Genomic DNA, 19,894 nt, shown 5'->3' on the forward strand with positions numbered 1-19,894 from the left:
TTATATGTATAGTTTAGAATAATCACATGTCTTGTATGTGTTTTACTGCGATGAGAATCATTGGTTTTTTTAATATACTTCATGTGCATGTTCATGTAATTTTCGGTTTGATAGTTTGAAGTGTTTCATTTTCCCATATTTAAAAGACTGAATATTTGAGATTGAATTTGTCCATTTACTTCAGTTATGCTTAACGCTTAAAAACTAACTACAATCATCAAATAAAAATAGGCTTAATGCCAAGAAAGAACTGATTTCCTATGCTATGCATCATAATTGATGGACTACGAAATACATCGATTTGAATAATTTCAACAATGGGAACCGCTTCTATTGCTGGATAGCTCATATAGTGTACATCTAGGTTACCTAATTCCCAAGGCTGAACTACAAAAAAGTATAACTCGCGTTCCTGAATTTACGTTTAATATTTGAAATGAGCTAACTTCGGAAGCTGTCCATAATGATATAAAGTTTCCTGTGCTATAATCTAAACCTTTATAATTTAATTTGTTGGATATCATAACCGAAAAACCTTTTTTCAGAATCATCGACTGGGAAATATATTCGTAATAACTGCACAATCGAATATCAACGATTTTGAATTCTTCAGCTACATTTGACGGATTTTACCCAAATCGTCTCAAGGATTGGCAGCACCCTCTCCGAATTGGTTGAAACTTTTTGGGTGTTTCAGCCCCCCCCTAGAAAGTGTTTACCCCCCCCCCCCCCCTAGAATTTCCCAGAATCAAGATGTGCCATTTTACTCGGTTTTGGGCTGTGTTTCACCAGTTCCCCAGACGTCTCACCACTCGCAAGTCTCTTTAGATCTGGTCGAGCCATCATGTACGCTGCGCCCCTTACTTTCTGGTGCCGGTAGGGTTTACTGAAGAGAAGTTACGACGTGACCGGTCCACCGCAACCTATTGTCTTTCGCCAGGTGCGCAATGGGGTTCTCTAAACAGCGCTTGTAGCTAATGGTTCATGCGCTGTCGCGCCGTTATCCGTCGTCCGTTTGTACTCCACCGTAGATAGTTCACAGCACCTTCCGTTCGAAAACACCAAGAGGACTTCCATAGAGGACTACCGGTTATATCAGGGTTTTGTAGTGTTTTGTATCGAAGTGGTCATGTCCGATCAGCACTGTGGTGCGTACGTATGTAATGTCTGAGAAGAACGGGTCGTCGATGAGAGCGTGGTCAATTGTTTTGCTGTACGTGGGCTGCCGCCATAGGTGTAGCTGGCGAGACACCATGAAATGCGGTGTCTCGCCAGCTAAACCTATGGCGCCCTTTCATAGTTCAGCCGTTCGGTTCGGATCAGTCGCTGTTCGAGCCGCCCCTAGCCTGTGGGGTTCAGACAAGCTGCTCTCTAAGGAGGTTGACGCTGTGTTCAAGATATTCAGTACATCTTCGGAGATTCTATCTTGAAGTGATTTTTTCTGCTGTTACGACACTATTTTAGGCGTTATGAAATAAGCATATCAAAACTCCTTTTTCTGTTTTTTTTAAATTACATGCATTAAAACTAGCCCCCCCCCCCTATAAATTCTCCTTAGTTGCGCCCATGTTTGAAAGGTATTGCAATCAGGTACCAAAAAGGTGATATTCATTTTCACACGTTTTTCATGTTCTTTGTCTGAACAATGAATTGAGAATGCTTCAAAATTGCTTTATCACAGTGATTTTCAACTGGTGGTTAAAAACCTATTGTATGGTCAACAAAATAATGACTATGGTGAAAGTATATAAAATTAAACATTAACATAAAATCTAAAACCTTCACGGTTTTTGTGGTGCACTTTATTATTCCCCGGGACTTCCACCGGTCACCATCAGTTATACGAGTCGAAGGAAAAAGTTAGTCAACGCTTTGAGAAGAGATCTGGCACCTCTGACATGCAAAACCTAGTTGCCAAACAGGCGGTTTTTTCATCGCTTATCTCACTCTGAGTATCTCTAGGGCTGCCTATATTCAGTGACGTGTGGCCTACTGTCAAACGTATAGTATTAAGATAAGGTTAACTGTGCCGTACGGATTTTGGTCCTTGTTAATTGCTTGAATCGAAATCCGTATATAATGGAAGAAAACAAGTATAAATATACGGCAAACAATGTCGAATGAGCTGTGACTGAGGTGCGCAAGGGAAAGTCGTACCGAAAAGCTTCGAGATGTCCCGGTGTTCCGGTTACTACGATAAGCGGTGCCACAACGAAACGCTACGAAAATTGCACTACTTCAGCTGGCATACAAAATTAGAAAACCATTTTTAGGAACCAATTGATCCTCAAGATATATTTATTCATAAATTTAAAGATAAATTATAAATAAAAGATGTTCATTTTTGTACTTCTATATCTATACGGATTTTGATTCATTACTGTATGCACTTTGATCCAGTCTATATCGCGTGTGTGCGAATTTCGATTCAAAAGTGTACGGGTTTTGATACAGACAAAAAACTGTGTACGGATTTCGATATTAAACATGTTCTATTTAAACATAATTTGTTCGAGTTTCGGAGTGATTTTAATCATTTTGCTTAAAAATAGTGTAAAATATAAGTAGACCTATTAGAAAACATGTCAGTTTAAAGCAATATGTGATTTCTTGATTTTATATTGACCGTCGAAGATTATCATGTGCTTAGGTGTACGGATTTCGATCCAGCACGGTACTCAGTCGTATTTTTTCGCACCTATAACGACTTTCGCACCGAAAAGAAACACAAAAGAGCGAATGGGAAGAAGAGAACACAAACGAAATATCGGGAGTGGCACGCACGGTTTGATGGCAAATGTGTTGTGCACAAATTTGTGTGGTTCTGTCTGCACTGAGGTGAATTCCAGCTCTGCCCACACATGTTGAAAAAAAAACTTGCGTTAACTAATAAAGCAGTGATGAATTCAAATCAATGGCTTGAACAAGTTTCAATTAAGGATGTGGTAATTTTAGTTTACTCAGTTCTCTTGCTCACTGTGTTGTGTGTTAATCAATTATAGATCCTCGTTGTCTTACGTCAATAATGCGGTTGTATGTCAGATATAACCTTCTACATTCTAAAATTTGGCTATCATCATGACAAGGGTTTTTTTTCCTCATACATCATTTATTTGACACGGCACAAATACAATCTAGTGTTTAACGGCGCCAATTATAACTGATGACTTAAAAACTAAAAGCAAATTTTTTATCCTCGCTGCTGACTACGAGCTGAAATTGAGTCTAACTTAAAACTGGCATGAATTTTTCAATCAGTGTTTTGTTGTTGAATGGTCGTCTGATGCTCTTCGAATGGCCGATGTCATGAGCTGAGGCAGGGGCTTGTAATCCTCGGGTCCTGGAGGTATTGTGCGGGGTCTAGTTGCTGATTATGGTTCGTTGTTGTTGTTCGCTAGTGTTCAAGTGGCCATATGGTATGTGCCGCTGAGCCAAGATATCACTGAAGGCCTCGAGCTCTCAGGTCCTGGCGAATTCGAGTGGGGTGCAGTTGCTGATTCAAAAATCTGTGCTTTAAGGTTCAAACGTGTTCTTGTAGTTTTGTTGGGTGTAGACGGAGGGGAACGGGACTAGACTGGGGCATGGAGGGATTTTAGGAAAACATATATAAGGGTCATGTAGGGTATGTCACGGCTCGCCAAGACATCACGAACAGGAACAGCTGGCCGTCTACCTCCGGCCTCAAGGGAAGCTACTAATTTAGACCTGGCGTCACGGTGGAATGGGCATGACCAAACAACGTGCTCTATGTCGTGATAACCTTCACCACAGGCACAGATACTACTTTCCCCGAGCCCAATACGACGGAGATGCGCATCAAATCTATAGTGATTGGACATAAGCCGAGACATCACGCAAATGAAATCTCGAGCTACATCCAACCCCTTGAACCACGAATTCGTCGATACCTTGGGTATGATAGAATGTAACCACCTTCCCAGTTCCCCTCTGGTCCGAGAATTTTGCTAACAGATGATCGTATTCTGACGTACAAATGCGAAAAATCATTAGAAGCAATTGATCTTTCATAAATTTCACCGTTTGATGCGCCCACCTTAGCCAAAAAGTCCGCTTTCTCATTGCCCGGTATCGAGAAGTGAGAGGAGACCCACACTAGGTAATCTGAGAAGATTTTTCGGATGAAGTACTCAGATGTTCCCGTATTTTCCCCAAGAAATACGGAGAGTCCTTAACATCTTTCATCGATCGGAGAGCCTCAATGGAACTGAGACTATCCGTAAAGATGAAATAATAACCTTTTCCCGTGTCCTGCACAAAATGAAAATATCACCAATCGATTTTTTGACCAATTTTACATAAAAAATGCTATATTTCAGGTTGCCAGCTAAGCGGCTTCAAATTAGTGGGATTTTGGGTTCATTTTTTCCCAGTGTGCAACGGTTTGAATAAAACGAAAACGAACGGTTCTTGTTCATATTTTTTTTTGTTTTCTCGGTTTTCCTTTAACCAATTTAAGTTCAATAACCGCCAAGAGAAAGGTATTATGGTCCCTAATGTTGCCAAGAAAGATGGCCGGAATCGGTCAACTGGGTCCGGATACATGGCCGGAACATGTTCCGGTAAAATGATAGCCAGGACCAAAACAATGATTACCATGCCATTAATTACTTTGCTGGTCATATTAGGTGTCTAGGTCTCATTGGCCACTTGCGGACCTATTTCGGTTGTGTTCCAGATAATTACCAGATAGATACCGGATTATTGTACCAAAACCCACAAAGCGACACCTATAACGACTTGGAATTCAAAAACTAGTCCATCGGTGGCCATCCCTAGAGTCTAAGTCATCAAAGCACACAAAAAAAACTAGTAAACACAAAAAAAGTAAAAAACTATAATGAAAAAAAAAAACGGTCGTTTTTGGTATGGTTCGATTTTGGCAACATGAAAAATTTTGACGTGTTGCCAAAATCGAACGAGGCCTGTACATGTGCAAAGTTTCATTCAAATCTACTGTGGTCGAGGGTAGACGACCAGCTGTACCTGTCCATGATTTCTTGGCGAGCCCTGGCCTACCTTATATACTATATGCGTGACCTATCCCTTATATACATTTTCTTGAAATTCATACATGCCCCAGTCTAGTCTCGTTCCCTTCCGCCTACATTCAACAAAACGGCAAGAACACGTTTAGACCTCGATTTTGAAATCAGTAACTGAACCCCACACTAATCAGGACCGAGGACCATCTCCCCTACCGTGATATCCTGGCTAAGTGGCACGCACCATATGGCTACTTGAACACCAACGAACAATAACATCGAACCACTGATTATTGAACATGTTAGTTTAGATTTTAAATTTATTTAAGCTCGTAGTTGGCAGTGAGGATGAAAAATTTCCCCTTAGTTCATGAAATACTTCAAAAATAAGACACTAGATATACTCCATATGTTATGTGAACAAAACAAATGGTCGATATTCGACCAAAGGTCATTCGGTGCGATTTCCCTCGAACGATAAATCAATATTTAAATCCTTATTTTTTATGGACACACGCTTGATTTTTAACCAGAACAGATATGAACAAAAGATTACCAAAATGCAGGTAAGACATAGTGTATAAATATCCTTAAAATGATAGTCTACAATATCTGTCGATTGATCAAGGATTTTGAAACTTATGAGGTCAAGCTCCTGTACTGTGTTTGTGTTTTTAAGCTTCTCCAGTTGCTCTCGCGTCACCTTCAGCTGGAGCTTACGCAACAACACATTTGAGTCATCCCTATCTTGACTCAGTGCGCTTTCGACTAACAACTGTAAAACGAATTTTTTGTAGAACATCATCATCGATTCGTTATTTCTGTCTGCTGCCTCACTTTGATGTACCGATGGTAACAGCGGTATCGGTGGACGTTTGCAATCTTCTAGCATTGCTGCATTAAGTTGTTCGTGCTTGTGGAGGGACCAAGGATCCGGCTTAACCCAACTCGGATCCATGAATTCGTCACTGCTAGCGGCGCTAGCCATACTAAACCATAATGAAAAAACAATCACTATGAGCAGCATTTTCATCTGAAAAAAAAAAGTTGTGAATAAATATGAATACCTTCGTCTTTTCTAACTTACATGGCCGTATTTTATTTTTTGCTTGCTATTATCCACTAAAATAAGAAAAACACGAGCTGGTATGGGCCATTCTACCAACTGATAAGATACGAATAGACCTCTCCAATTACGCTTATATTGATGCACTTTACATAGTTCATATCTAATTGAAAATGAAGCAAACAAATTGGTGTCCAAATTTATGCATTGTTCACGAAGTTTTCATTTTTTTTTTGTTGGCTTAGGGGCCATCCACATATCACGTGGACACCTTGGGGGGGGGAAGGGTGTAATGTCCACGGTCCCTACAAAAAAAAAGAATTTATATGGGCATTTGTCCACGGGGGGGGGGGGGGCCAAAATCGTTAAAAATCTGTCCACGTGGTATGTGAATGGCCCCTTATTTCTTCGACGACTGCACGATTTTTTTGTGAACTTTCTTATTCTAATTGAATATTTGGTCTTTTAGAAACGAGCTGCTCACAAAGGTTATATTCCGATTTACCATCGGAGGCCATTCATAAATGAGTAAATCAAGTGTTCTTAAACATCTCTTAACCCTCTAGTGCCCAGTGCCGCCTCTAGGCGGTCTTCAATCAAACCTCTAAATAGCTTCAATAAGGACTTAAAAAATGTTTATAAGGCTTTATAGTGATTTTTTCGAAGTCTGTCTAAAAATTAATTTGGGTACTAGAAGGTTAATTGAAAAGCTGCCAGTCAAGATGTCTTTCTATTTCCAAACGTAAATCAATGTCGAATTCGTTTATGGAAGGGTGCCAGTGCCGGTGCTTCGAGTTTTTGAAGTAGAATACTTCTCTCAGGAAGTTCGGCTACATAGGGATGTGAAATGAAAATCTAAAACCGAAAAAAGTGAAAAATATGTCCAATTTCAAATGCTAATAAATCGGTTAGTATTCGATGGATTTCCTTCGTTCTTGCAGCAATAGATTGGAAAATCTTCTAAGATTCTTCCCAAAAGAAGATAATTGTAATTTTATCATTTGCACTATTGTACTATTGAAAATAGTCAAACCTTTAAAAACGAAAAATTCGACCTCTGATTGGTCGTTATATGATTGCTTCCCAAGCACGGTCGACAGAATCATATACCTTGCAATTGAAAACATGCTATTTGGCCTATATAAGAGCCTGTTTCAGCCGAAGCCGCTCATAATAGTTCTAGACAGCGACAACAGCAGTCGCCCTTCCTTAGCAGCAGCACTAGCCCTGTGGTTGGTCACCACGTCTCAGGAGCAGCGCGGTTCTTCTCAGCGTTTGTCGCCAGACTGCCATTATTCCCCCCGTGTTGGGGCAGCGTGAAGATTGCCATCAGGAAATCCAATTTTAAACATCAAAATGCCTTTTTCAAGGCAAATAAACAAGTCATTGAAAGTTAATAATTTTTTGACAACGTAAGCAAGCATTCTGTGTTGGATCCTAGCAATTTATATCTGTCGCGCCCGTCTAATTCACTGAATGTGAAATCACTTCCACAGTGCATGTTGTCCTTGTATCTTAATTGCCTCCCTGTTAGGGCAGCTAAAAGGTTGCGATCAGCAACCGATTTTGAACCGCAAAATGCCTTTTCAAGGCAAATAAACAAGTAATTGAAGGTTAATAATTTTCTGGCATCAACACAAGCGGACATTCTGTGCGGGATGCAATCAAATTCTGTTGTAGTTGTCTAATTTTTACTTTATTTAGTAAACGCCCCACGGCAGGGGCAGCGCAAAGGCTGCCCCTGCCGACTTTGAATAATATACTAATAACCGATTTTGAATAATAAACTGCCCTGTTAGAACGCATTCACAAAGGTTAGTTCGACTATGCAGAGCTAATATGAAGTCGATTCAATCAATCAGCATGAACAGAATTTGGTCGTCTCCCAGCTGCCAAGTTGCAACATGATGCAACACGCAACAGCGAGCAAACGAAATCGCTTGATGTTACAAATCGCAATAAGATACGGGTTAAAACCGTTGCGTGTGTGAGAGCACCATCGGTGTTTATTCGCTGGATACAAAAATCATATGCGAGTTGTGAAATAATTTGTCTGAAGAACATTACGGAATGGAACAACTGAACTGAAAGGCGTGGCCTATTTCGTAGCACCCTTCGACTATAAAAGAGTGTTTCTGGGAAAACTAGCTACATTCATTAGTCGGAAGGTGAGCTGGATGGACCTCCGGGTTGCGCCTGTGGCTACCTTCAAATTAAACAAATCACTTGCCCTGTGGTTGGTTACCACGTCTCAGGCCTTTGCCTGAGAACGAACGCCAACGCGAGCGATCGGGCGAGATTTTTGCCGTACATCAGCCGGCACTTCCTCTAATGGAAAAGTTGGATCATTTTGTTCAGAAGAATATTACTGTCGGTAATATTACAGAGATGCGATATATCCGATTTGGAATTGAACAACTGTTTTTTTGAGGACAAACAAAACACTTAATTTGAAGAGTCAATAGTTTTGGGTACCAGTAGCAGTATGGTAACAGCCTCAGCGGTAGGTGCTGCCAGTACTTCCATGAGGCGGATGTTATAAGGAAGTAAATGGAAGCGGCACGGCGAAACAGTTCGGGTGTGCTTAGACGCGCGTCATTTTTCGTTGTTGATATTATTTCCCACATGAAACTTACGATAGCGGCGGTATTAGCGGTAGATGCATTTGCCAACACTTACTCCAGTTAATCCGTGTCTAATTTTCAATGTGAAAACACCTTTCTATTGTGTTGGCCGTGCGCATTAGGCCTCTGCCAGGCTAAACGCGAAAAGCGGCGCGAACCGATTCGCCCGGCCGTAGGTTAATGTACAGCCGTAAGTAGAGCTGTTTAAAAGTATTCTACTTCAACCTTGCGGTCGTGGCTTTGCACACAACCCTCCTGTGATTTTTTATCACTTTTTACCATTTTTGGTCAATTATGTTTAGCAACTTTTTCCGATTCATGATCAAGAATGAAAAATTTATTCAGAAACATAGCATTGCAATAAAAACATAGCATTGCAAACAAAACAGCGATTTGTAAATATTTTCCTCGATTAGTGGCACTAACACATTCGCACGTAAATCGGGCTATACTTTGCGGCCTGAAAACGAACAGCCAAACGAAACTACACTCAGCTGTCATTTTTTTTTCGTACGGCATTTGACAGCAAGATGTCATTCCTCCTTCAATATTCAAACAAACGTATATTAAAAGGAAAATGAATATCAACGTTGCACTGCACATGTTCCAAATTCGCCATCGCGGAAATTAGCCACTACATCACCGGCAGGGCTATGCTATAAACGTCAAATCCGATATAAAAGTCGCGTCACCAAATTTGCGTAGCGGTACCACTGACACAGCAAGACACGACAAGACTTGCCACTAATGACAATCATTATTGTGATAATTTTGGTAACACCATTTACACGGTAATATATCTTCATGCTAGAACTGCACTGTGGTCGAGAAAAAACATAGTTTTCGAGTTGTTTACTGAACAAATGACGCCATATTGCATTAGGATTTTGGATACGGGATACTCATCAAACGTCAGACCCCTGATCACCGGTCACCCATTCAACATTGCATAGGCCTTTCTGTCTATGTAGGCAATGCTGGGCAGTTTCACTTCCACATTGGTGAAAAAACAGTACTGATGGGAGAAGAAAAACAAATTTCCAACTAAAAGCTTCAATCCAACTAGTGAGCCGAATTCAGACAAATTCCGTTGGTTTTTCGGTTAAAGCAATCCCCGAATTTTAACTTGTGCCTCAGTTTCAAGTTGAAAACAAATCAAATTTACACGGTCTCGAAACTTTATTTCCTCTCTCTTCATCTCATATAGAGTAGGGAACGGCTTAAGCAGTAGCGCCTATTTTAATCAGTCGAAAAAATAGGCCTCAAACTCTTGCATTTTGATCAGAAACGACAATTTCAATGATGGAAACGAAAACTTTGATTGTCTAGCTGTTTTACGAATAAAAGAAATACCGTTAATCACAAAGAAATCTGTGAACTATTGCAATTGAAACAAATCGACTTATATTGCAGCCATTCAGGAGCCACTTCGTGTGCTGAAAAAAAAAACGCCTGCAAAACAGATGGAAACTGCTTAAAATAGGATCGGGGTGATTGGAATAGTGTCCCTTGATTGGTAACTTTGATTGATGATTGTTAAAGTTTGCTAACTTCGTTCTACAATCTGAAAACAAGTTCTGACAGAGGAAATGATAGAGAACACATTGATATACTACTGTTTGAGTTTCAGCCAACACATTTCGAGTATTTCGTCTGAATACACAGGCAAGCTGCTTAGAATATGTTTCCTACCCTATAGAGACAGTGGTAATTCGCGGCAAAAAAGTTGAATATTCGCGGGTGGCAAAATAGAAAATATTCGAATTTCGCGGTAGTTTCGCGGCACGCTTTTTCTTCAGAAAATACTGAATAAAGTTTTTTTTTTCTCTGGTAAGAACAAGAAACAACTGTTTTATTTACTTTAATGTACCGTAATTTAACCGCACAATCTATAATTTCTTTGCATTGCTAACTAAAAGCACGTGCTGTGTCAAATTATTTTCAGTTATATTGTGGTGTCTGTAGGTACGTATTATTCATGTTATACTGGCTCACGCTGCGTTCCGTATCTACCGAGTTTCGGGAATCGATAATTGCCAACCGGGAAAATTTAGGAAAACGTACATTAATTTAAAAAAAGATGCTGGCTTGTAGGCCTCCCTCATTCATCTCGCAACTTAGACTTTATGGCTGCACTCTCAGGAATTCTCAGGAATGCAGGTCACCAATCGCAAAATTCAATTAGGACTGACAAAATCGCGTTGTGAGAGAGCGGTTGTAGTACTGTTTCATGTTAATGGTTGCGTAAAAAACGACCTTTCATTGCCATCTAGGTGCCCATCAATCTTTAGCTTTGTCCTTGTTGCTGGTTTTCATGAATTTCGTAGGTTGTTAATCGAAATGTTTCATGATTGACATAGAATGTTGCTGTTTTTTATTACTTTCGCGGCATTTCGTGGATTTCTGGCGAAATCGCGATTTACCACTGTCCCTACTCATATATTATCTTATAGTCGCATTTCTATCTTTGGCTTATCATGTTGATTCGAAAAGAGTATATGGCGATAAGTTACTAGGAACCAACCTTGCTAATATTGCCATATGAAACCAATTTTTCTTTATTTTCGATTGCAAATTCAGCTCAAATTATAAAGTATTATCAACAAATCTATGCCTTCGTTTGTAGACGACGACAGTTTTGTTAGTTTTATTTGTTTGAGGATTAGAAAGAATAATTTCTCAGACGTTACTCGAGTATTTTACCACCTTAAAACTATGAATGTACGAACATTGAAAAATAGAGATTTTCCATTAACAACTCTGTTTAACTCGAAAAAGTTTTTTTTTGCTCACAGAAAGCAACTCTCATACAAATCTCTTTTTACAAAGCTTCTAATCATTACAAATGAACATAAATAAAGTTGAAACATAACGTACCTGTTATATCTATCGATTTAGCGCACAAACTGACGAGCGCGGTCTACTCTCCCAGACGCCGTACGCCGAATAATTCGATTCGCGTTCCACCTACGTAACGTGGAGTTTGCGTCAATTTTATAGCTGATTGCTAATCTATGCGTTCAATACTGCTGCCTGCGTTTACGCTAGTCTTATACTCAGTCATGTCTTACAATAAATGCTCTTTTACTATTTAATTTTAACTATTTTGTTTATTTATTTGTTGCATTACTAGAGTAACCAGACGTCCCGCAGTTTCAACAGGTGTCATATATTTTCGCTGGGACAGCGTTCCTTTCTGACAAGTATCGTTCTACTCATGAATGTGCTTCCGCTACCAACCGTGTACACGTTTGACATCCACTTCTTCACGTTTATAACAGCTGAATTGAAGTAGCGTAAAGCCCTACTTAGAGTTCCAAGCGAATTGAACGCGTCTCACAAAATGTTATTTTTTCACTTCGTTTGGAACTGTAAACAAATTCGGTCCAACGAAATCAAGGGCTCTAGGTGGCATTTTTTTATCTTGAGCTTACTGGTTTATCGCATGTACACACTAGAGACTGTGTCATAAAGAGATACGCTAAGAGAGAAGCAGTAAATATGGCAACCCTTTGCTAATATTCTATTTCAAACAATTCTGGCAACCACATTTAATTTCGCATGACTTTTCATACGCACTAGAAAGTGTAATTAAATTCCGAAACTTTGTAAGGATATATAACTGAGTTTACGAAAAGTAACACTCCTGAGTTTGTTTACTTTGCACACTTGGAGCCTCGATTTGACGGTTCACTTGGAGTTTTCGACCTCACTCTTTGCGTATCTGTTCATAACACCGTCTGTAGTACACTCTGGTGAAAGAAACCGCTGTAAGAAAGGTTCACTTTCTCAACTTTCTCGTTGATTTTAAACGTTCAACGTCTTGGCACTTTTATTGTTGCTGCATTAAAGCGCTATTTCTATGGATTTAAACATGTTTTGTTCATGAAAACAAGGAGAATTTGGACCTAGAGCCCAACTGTAATAAAAAAAAATTACAGCTACGCAAAGCACATATTTTGCTTGAAAGATCTGCCAAACATTTGAATTTTATGGTTATCAAGACGTTTATACTGCTACTAGTAAAAACACATTATCGGTTTTTCTGTCAAAAAAACCACTTCTGATTGGTCGAACAGACGAACAATATGCAATATTGCTACTGACAATGGATTATGTACCCAACTTGAATATTTGGCCTCACTGGCGGTAGCTCCGTTTGAACCTAAGAGGTCTGAACAAAAATAAAAAAAAATCTCAAGGGCATCTATATCTGAGCTGACATTTACTTTCCTAGAATGCAAGGTTTGAAGAAAAAAATCAAAGCATGCTGCTGATTTTGTATTCAAAAAAAAAGTACACGGTTATATCTGACACACAACCGAGTAGCTAAAATTACCATGTCGCTAATTGTTACTTTCCAAAGCCATTGACTGCAATTTCATCACCGCTTTAATATTATTTGTGTTCAGTGTAATGACATATTCAGCACATAACTTCCCCATACCTTCTAATGGTAAACGAAAATGTTGGCATCGTTCATGTTTTTTTTAGATCATAAATTGAGATTCAACCTGTAAAATAGAGGACAGACAGTGTGTCTATACTCAAGCTATCACCACCATATATTAGAGCAGTTTTTTTTTCAAGCTTGTGAGCATTTCTGCATTTTGGCTAAAACGGTATAAATTTTTGAAAGGAGAAAATGAGCTCTTCATTTTTCAATCTTATTTGTCATAGTTTGCCAGTGCTCGAGCTATTACCACCACAAAAGAAAGAATATTCCTTCAAACTCGTGTCAATTTGGTTTATACCTGCCACTATGCGTATAAACAAATTGATAGATTTGTTTGTCATGAAAAGGACAGTGTTTGTATTAGAACAACTACCTCCAATTATCAAACGAAAACTGAATTTCGTTTCATTTAGTAGTTAATGAGCACTTTTTCTGCTGCTTTTACAGCAGCCACTATCCACTTTCTCTATTCTACTGTCGAAAACTGTCTTCTGCCGAGTCGCGACCGATAGCAGACGATGGTTGCTCAATCCCGAATTGGTTTTCGTTGAAGACAAAAATCCATTTGACGGAAGGCTTTTATAGGCAGTCTGAACAGTGCTGTCCGATGCCTACCGAACTCAAGCGAAAATTCAATTCAACTCTTGGTTGGCTGCCGCTGCTGGCTGATGTTACATCTTTCGTATCCGATTAGAGGGAAAACTGCCAGCACCGCAAAAGCAAGAATGAAGGAACTTGAAAAAGTTGTACAGTTGTATGTGTTTATATGTATCATGTCTTAGAAGAAATTCAAGAACTGCTACTGATGCTCACTGCGCGAAACAACGTGAAATTTATACCACAGAAAGTGGGCGTAAGCAAACCGCTGTAAAACAATTATAAAGACGATCAAGAAAATAGATCAAAGCAGATTTCTAATGTTCATTAGGCATCTTAAAGTTGATTTTTTATTAGGATGGTTCATTTATTTTTCAAATGTACCAGAAGGTCGATTTTCGGCCAAACATTTTTTTTCGAAATAACACCAGATATCGATGTTCCATGCATTTTTAAGCCATTTGGCATCGAATTTTTTTTCGATTTTCCCAATTTCCTATGCTTCCCTCATGGTAGGTTTTCGACTGTAAAAAATCCCAACTTTGTGCCCTTTGAAGAACCCCTTAAACTAAGCCCGATTATGCTAAAGTTTTGAATTGATGAACTCCAAGTTTAGACTCACTGGATTAATGCAGGCTTGGAGCATTCCTAATTAATTTCTTGGCAGTAGAAAAGGAACATCGTATTGAAATAACACGTTCTCTATTGTACCTGATTACAATACCCGTCAATGTGGTGTTACCTTTCTTGTTCGTTGGGCTCACAACATTCTCACCGCTCATCTCTCTCTCTCTCTCTGAGTACTTTTAGTTAGCGAACCTATACATTAGAGAGAAGACAAGACACACACCGTTAAGGCAATGAAAATTTATACTGCTCGCCCGTTTTGATGTTGACAGTTGCCTTAACGGTGAGTGTCTTGTCATTTCTCTAATGTATAGGTTCGCTACTTTTAGTTAGCGGCTGCCCATATTCAATGACGTGCGGCCTACTGTCAAACGTATAGTATTAGGATAGGGTTGCCAGTTCCTAGGTATTATCATAGCATTAAACGAAAACTGTACGTTACGCGAGAAGAGTGCGAATCGAATCACTCGGTGTACGGGCTCCAAGGACAGAAGACCGTTCGTTTGTTTGTGCAACAAATAATAAAAATGAGAGGTACGTCACGTTTTGTTTTCATTCATGTTCATTTGTAGTGGTTAGAAGCTTTTCTAAAAGAACCTCATATGAGAGTCGATTTCTGTGAACAAAGAGATTGTTGTAAGTTGTTGCAAACATTCTACGTAGTAGTTAAGGGGTGAAATCCTCGAGTAACGTCTTAGAATATATCCATATTTGTGTAAAAACTCCCAAAATGGTCATTAGCTTCAATCAAAACTATGTGATAGTAAAAAAGTATATACGCTAGTCGTATCGCAGAGAACTGTTTTCATTTGAATTTGCAGTCGAAAATAATAAATAAGTCGGTTTTGTATGGCAGTACTACCAAGATTGTGTCCATGAAACTTATCGATATAACATGATTAAAAAAAGATAGCAGTGAGACTATGAGATAATACATGAGCTAAAGATATGATAAAATAAAGATTGAAGTACGATTGAATAAACACAAATCGTTGAGCTCGTTTGTTTTTCTAACAACGCTTACGGGGTCTTGTTCACAGTCTTGCAAAGTGGAATGGGCGTAAGATAAAATCATCTGGCAAAAAAAGTTTAAATTTACTGATAAAGTTTTGAGAATAGTTTGATACGAGTTGTTTATTTCAGGTTCCGGAAATTAAAACCAATTCGTGTTTTCCTTGCCCTTATGGACAAGAGCAGCGAAAATTAGAATTAGAATTTTAGAATACCAATTGAAAAATACACAGTTATTAACATTTTTTAATTTTTTTTTTTTAGATAAACTGCTTCTCGTAGCGTTAGTACTTCCATTATGTTTGAGTTTGGCAAACGCCGCTAGCAATGACGAACACGAGGACGACCCGAAGCACGAACAATCATGGGTTTCAACAATAAAAAGGGTGACAAAAATGATTCAGGAAATAACCCCAAACCCAGCAGTTTTGACAGGAATAAAGCGAGTAACCATAAGCTTATTTAATAACGTTTGTCAGATAACCGTAGAATATTAATTATTTTGTTTAATGATCTACCTTGTCACTTACATTTATGAAAAACTGACCCAACCTCAGTCATATATGAAGTTGAAGTTGAACAGTGACAAACATTTCCCACGTATTCTTTGTTAGATACCGATGCACTTCAACAAAAAAAATCTGATTCTTATCATATCAGCCAATCCACAATTTCGTCAGATTCACAGAAAATGTTTTTTTTTTTACCGTGGTAAAATCGAAACAGCACTCAGTTCTATAGCATTATGGTGCTTCTAATCTTGATTTTTTAAATGAAATTTCACTTATGACACATTCGATCATAAGCATAGTACAGTCCCTCTACAATTATGGGTCAGTCAACGTGTTGCCTGAATGTTCAAAAATTAATATAAAATCGGAAAAATATGAATGTTTCACTATCTATTTCTGTGTTCTGATGTATACTTTCGATCGACAAAAAATTTCACTGCAGCTAATGTGTGCAAATCGATTAAGAGGAAAAATATTACTTGTATAGCAAAAGACACAATTATGGGTCGCTTTTGGCATTCAAAATCAATTAGTTTATAAAACCCTCAAAACCTATCACAAAAGTTTTTGTATCGTTTTATAACCTTGATAATAAGTTGTTTTATTAAGCCGTGATGTATTTTCATGCAAAAGTAATAAAATTAGCCGAAATATGAACTGACCCACAATTGTGCACCGCAAAATGTAATATTTCTACAATTATGGGTCACTTCACTCATTGCACCGAGCAGAATTATAGTTTTAGTGACATCTAACACTAAATCATTTCAATAGTATGAAAAGGGTTACAATTGAGTTATAAGAAAAACTACTGATAATGAAAATTGTTCAGTTTCTTGAGAATAGACGTATTTCCGTAAAAGTGACCCATAATTGTAGCTGACCCATAATCGTGGAGGCACTGTACCTCAAGATCAGCTCATCGCAGGCAAATCGAAAAATTTCAAACGCTTGTTTCTGCTTATACACGTCTCTAACGATAAATCGACCGTTGCATTGTTTTTCGCTAACAAAAACCATAATTCCTAATTTGGTGGTATGATATTTTATGCCGATAATGAAAAATAAAACTCCGAAAAAATAAAGACGACCTTCTTTCAACAACCCTCCCGACCCCTCTTAATGGCCACGTGGTTTGGGAACGACCCCTTACCAATGTTTAATTCGGTGTGAGACAGATAGTATAATAGCATAGCATAAACGCCGACTGTATTAGACGTTTAGATTGACAATCAGGTGTAATGCCTTGTTCACACTATAGCTCACTATGATATCGCGTATCTTGATATCAGAATCCATACATCTAGTTTTCACGGGAAATTTGGTGTATGACATTTGATATCAAGATAGGCGATATCACATGATATGCGCTGAAGTGGGAACGGGTTATAAAATTGATGCATCAAGAAAACAGATCAAAGCAGATTGGACCTTTTGAAATGTTTCTCTAGAATTTACATGCGATTTAGAGCATTTGGAGTTCTGAGTCATTTTGGGAAGCGATTCTGAAAAATTTCATATTTAGCCCACTGCTGTCCAAAACACGACTAAGTCCCAGAAATTCGATTCTCGAGCGACGAATTTTTTTCGAGGTCACATCAGATCTCGACGTTTTATGCATTTTTAAGTCATTTGGCAAAGAAATACTACAAGGTATACAGCCCTAGGGGTGGTAAGAAATGGTGACGTAGGACAAATATAAATATTGATTTTAACTCACGTTTAACATATTTCACTACGCCCGTTATACACTGTGTATCTAGCACAACTTTGAGCGTTTGGAGGCACCCTTAAACCATGTTCGATTAAGCTGAAATTTTGCACAGGGCAATTTTTGGACCAATAAACAAAATGTACAATCAATTTTTAGAATTGGATGATGAAATTGTTTTTCCATACTGTCATTGTCACCCTATTGCACACGAATAGAAATCGTGTATCGCTGCAAAGATAGAACAGTGGTGCTCAGCTGCACCTATGCTTTACCTTTACCAGCATCTTTTCGTTCAAGACATCAATTTTCAATAAATTCTAAGTCTAACTACAGGTTAACAAATTGTTTAAGAAAGAGGGTTGTTTTGAAAATTTCGATAAACCTTTACTTCCGAGACATCCAATAAGTCTAAGCTTATATAGAGTCACTATATCAACTAGATTAGTTGAGAAAATTCGTTGTCGATATTGTTTTCGGCACATTTTGCATGTTGAAGGATAAGTACAACGATACACCGTGCCCCAGTGCTGAGTCGCGAAAATTTCCAGCTCGAGAAGATCCTTGACCTGATCAGGAATCGAACCCGATAAAACAACCGTGTGGGAGAGCTAGCTGATTGACATCGCTAACCACAGAACCACGGGGACCACAGTCACAGTAAATGGTTGGTGTCTATTTGTGTCGTCTGTGCTAGGCATGTTCACATATGATTGATTCATTGTTCGATAAAGTTTGTCCTTGATTTTTTTTTATCATTTTTTTCCGTTGAGCAATGAAATGATAATGATAACTAGCGTATTAAAAAATTGTCCAACACTTTTACTTTCTAACAGCACTGGTTTCTGTTATCCATCATAATGTTTTGCTTTTATTGCCGTTTGAAATCTGACGTACTATTTGCTAGTTTCTTTCAATTTTACGGAATGTGTCCCATTATAAAACACAAATACGTAGTCCCACGTTAAAATGTGGTAAAATGTGTGTTTAAAAACATGAGATCGTCATTTTTCACGTTGATAACGTCCTGAAGAGGGTCTGCATAAACAGCAATATTCTACACAGGATCTGTGACTTAAAACTAATTTTTTATTTAGATTTACCAGGTTCACGGTTGTCACTTCGGTGTCTTCTGTGGACTGCGATTGCTACTTTTTATTCACCACCTTTTACCGGTAATGAATATTCAACAAATCTTGAAAGTTCGAGGTCCAATCTGCAACTGTCAAAGTTTTAATTTGAATAACAAATTAGCCTACTAGTAGGCAATCGTCCAATCAGAGGTGACTTCACCCCCTCCCTCCCCAGCTCCCTTCACCACCTTAAAGTTTAGTAACAATTTTGCCGTTTTTAGTATGTTTTGGAGATTTCACATCAATTTTCAGTGTAGATTCCCGGAGTAACTTTGATCACTTCAATAGTTTGGTGAATTTTTGGAAAAAAAATTTTGACCTAAATGAACGATTCAAAACGGAAAAAAATCATGATTTTCATGATTTCATGTAGCCGATGGTATCTTCCGAAAGGTCGAAGGGGAAACAAGGCGCTTTCACAAATAACTGCACATGTTAGTATCGTGATACAGGTCGAGTTTTATCACTCTCGAAACCTGGAAAAATATATTCGACGGCGTCTATCTATAAAGACAATGCCGGAAAAGAGCGTGGGGAGTCTACCTATCCTTGCGTGGTTCCACTCAACGTGGCAGAAACAAATCCGCAATGCGGACAGATGGCTAAGTGCACTTCCTGCGGAAAGAGAGGGGAGACCAAGACGGCAACCGTGGTAGTTCCATGTGTGTGTACGTGTACGTATCTACATGCCAATTTGTGCTGTTCGTCGCTACGCCTTGTTAGTTACACCGTAACTTCGTGACCCCATCCACGTGCTCAACTCGCATGGCTGTCGACACACATTAGGTTGGTTCATATTCGTATAGTGATGCATGTTGAATTTTAATTTTACCATCATCAAAGTTTATAGCTCATATAACGCTAAAGATCGTCAGTAACATATCGCTACAAATTTGAGCCTAACTACTGTGTAGACTCTATCGCCGCCGGCAGCACGGAAACTCATCGCGCGCCCTGGAAATGAACAGAATTATACTCCTCTCACACTCGAGAGGATATCATATGGCCGATTGTGTGCCCAGATGGCATGTTCTATTTACGGTACCGAACATCGTTATTGTTGTTTGATCTGACATCTCCCGTGCCACATGCCCTAGATCCTGAACCGGCTCGCTGGTGCCACTGGATTCGCGGTGGTTTTGCCTTTCTCCGGA

General features: G+C 38.9%; 1 protein-coding gene and 2 long non-coding RNA genes across 12 annotated transcripts in view; 2 read left to right on the forward strand and 1 right to left on the reverse strand.

Annotated features, from left to right (window-relative positions):
* The window catches only part of LOC129725225 (uncharacterized), a 189,962-nt gene that overhangs the window by 67,570 nt on the left and 102,498 nt on the right, over positions 1 to 19,894 (forward strand). The gene's annotated exons all lie outside the window — the stretch shown is intronic.
* On the reverse strand, positions 4,972 to 11,623 carry LOC129725314 (uncharacterized). Its single transcript, XR_008728060.1, has 3 exons — positions 11,571 to 11,623; positions 6,091 to 6,374; positions 4,972 to 6,036 (listed from the first exon to the last, which is right to left on the reverse strand). It is a non-coding gene; the product is annotated as an uncharacterized LOC129725314 (long non-coding RNA).
* LOC129725308 (uncharacterized) lies at positions 14,805 to 16,981 on the forward strand. The gene is made up of 2 exons (XR_008728058.1): positions 14,805 to 14,907; positions 15,649 to 16,981. It is a non-coding gene; the product is annotated as an uncharacterized LOC129725308 (long non-coding RNA).

Source organism: Wyeomyia smithii, chromosome 1 (genome assembly GCF_029784165.1).
Source record: "Wyeomyia smithii strain HCP4-BCI-WySm-NY-G18 chromosome 1, ASM2978416v1, whole genome shotgun sequence".
NCBI lineage: Eukaryota > Metazoa > Arthropoda > Insecta > Diptera > Culicidae > Wyeomyia > Wyeomyia smithii.